This window comes from Sander lucioperca, chromosome 23 (genome assembly GCF_008315115.2).
Source record: "Sander lucioperca isolate FBNREF2018 chromosome 23, SLUC_FBN_1.2, whole genome shotgun sequence".
Taxonomy (NCBI): Eukaryota; Metazoa; Chordata; class Actinopteri; order Perciformes; family Percidae; genus Sander; species Sander lucioperca.
The window spans coordinates 4,042,636-4,045,135 of NC_050195.1; the positions used below are offsets into that span (position 1 = coordinate 4,042,636).

At 45.2% G+C, this 2,500-nt stretch overlaps 1 protein-coding gene across 16 annotated transcripts in view; it reads left to right on the forward strand.

Annotated features, from left to right (window-relative positions):
- LOC116057846 (receptor-type tyrosine-protein phosphatase mu-like) overlaps positions 1-2,500 on the forward strand; it is a 162,935-nt gene that overhangs the window by 138,316 nt on the left and 22,119 nt on the right. The window lies entirely within an intron of this gene.

The following is a 2,500-nucleotide window of genomic DNA, read 5'->3' on the forward strand; positions in this document are numbered from 1 at the left end:
TGACTGTTGTTAGGAGAGTAGAGGAATGTATTTGAATTGCCTTGTTGCTGAAAGGTGCTGTAGAAGTAAAGTTGCCTTGCCTTACAACCTCAGCCTGTCAGTCAGTCACCAGGGCACAGAATCCACTGTTGTGCCTGCTTGTCTCAGAGGAAGTGTTACGTCACCGCGACCGCTTTCGGCTCGCCATTAATATCATGTCGCAGCAGAGTGAAAGGTGTCTGCGTGAAGTTTTGAAAAACTGTAATCAGACTTGAAACCACTTTATCGGCATCGCCGTGACTCACTGTGACTTCAACAAAACTGCAGAGCCCACGTAGTTTACTCGCACCTCAAATCATTTTTCGATTTTGACGACATAGATAAAGTGATGGTTGGGAGTAATTTCACCCTAGGCTGCTTTGCACCTTGACCTCGAGCCAAACACCCCCCATTAGCTTTGTCCCCTTGTTATAACGCTGGTGGAGTTAGCGTTATCAGCTGGTTAGCTTAGTGCAGGCGCTAATGGATCCACGTTTGTATCTCGTAAATGACCCCACTAATAATGCCCGGAATGATACCAAACTTCTACAGTAGTACAAATAGTTTCTGTACTTATAAAACGAGGCATTAGGAAGTTTGTAACTACACCAGAAGTATATTTAAATAACACTTGCCTGACGGATACTCCTCTCGGCTGCTACCGCGCTATCGCACAAGATCATGCACAGAGCACATCTATTGCTTTTAAACCGCAGCCGGGATATATCCAACTGTGTGGCATCGTGTCCTGTCGCCTCACACTGCAGTAGCTGCTTCTGCTGTTCACTCGCTTCTTGATTCTTCTTTACAAGTAGTCTCTTCCGGCAATAGATGCTGTGCTAATTTACGAGATACAAACATGGATCCATTAGCGCCTGCACTAAGCTAACCAGCTGATAACGCTAACTCCACCAATGTTATAACAAGGGAAAAAAGCGTATGGGAGGTTGTTTGGCTCGAGGTCAAGGTGCAGAGCAGCCTAGGGTGAAATTACTCCCAACCATCACTTTAAGGCGGCAGGCTGGTGTTGCTAAGGCGGCTGCAAAGTTCTGCGGGAAACCCTGCAATGCACATGCATGCAAACACGCACATACGCACACACATGAGGCACACGCACACATATGCACGCGCACACAATGCATATGCAAGCACACATGCGCACGATGCATATGCACGCACACATACGCACGCACGCACGCACATGATGCACATGCACGCACATACACACGCACATGATGCACAGGCGCACATACATACCCATGCACACATACACACGCACACATATGCACGCACACACACGATGCATATGCAAGCACACATGCGCACGATGCATATGAACACATACACACGCACGCACATGATGCACAAGCACACACACACGTGTTGTCATACCACATATATAAACTAGTACAGAACCCGTTGAGAATGTGTTGAAACAGGCACATTTACTCAAAAAAATATAACAATAAAAATGTGGAGTAATCAGACATTTGCTTCATGGACTCCCACACACCACACACACACACACACACACACACAAAGACACACACACACACACGTTATGTTTAGAAGTGGTGAATCTACTGCTCACAAGATCTTAACGTGTCTGAATATTCTTGAGGTTCCTCTCAGAGAAATTAGTGACTTTAAGCTGGGCTTTTATTGTGAAGGGCAGACGTGTCAACCTGTTTCCCTCAATCGCTGTTGTGCGGTCGTTTAGTTTTATGACTCGTTTTAATACTGATCAATAATTAATCTGTTGTGATTATTATTTAGTTTCTCAGAGTCCAAGGTGACGTTTTCTGATCCGTTCGGTTCAAAACCAAAAGTGATTCTACAGAACGGAGGAAAAATTATAATTAACGATCGATTCAGCATCAATCAGAAGCAGGAAGAACACAGTAAACACACGGATAACGTCAAATAACTGTGTGTGTGTGTGTGTGTGTGTGTGTGTGTGTGTGTTTGTGTGTGTGTGTGTGTGTGTGTGTGTGTGTGTGTGTGTGTGTGTGTGTGTGTGTGTGTGTGTGTGTGTGTGCACTCCACATGTTTACCCATTTTCATCAGGAGAAAGTTACTAATGGATGTTACTTACCTGAACACACACACAGAAGGACATACATTATAGATCTTCCCTCTAGCTAATGGCCTAAAACTGTGTGTGTGTGTGTGTGTGTGTGTGTGTGTGTGTGTGTGTGTGTGTGTGTGTGTGTGTGTGTGTGTGTGTGTGTGTGTGTGTGTGTGTCTGCCCTCAGGGTTGATCCATTATACATACACACTCAGAGTATTTTCACCCTCCATTTGCAGAAAGTTAGCGGTTAGGAGTTCTTTCAGTTTCTCTCTCTCTATCTGTCTGTCTGTCTGTCTGTCTGTCTCTCTCTCTCTGTCTCTCTCTCTCTCTGTCTGTCTGTCTCTCTCTCTCACTGTCTCTCTCTCTGTCTCTCTCTCTCTGTCTCTCTCTCACTGTCTGTCTGTCTGTCTC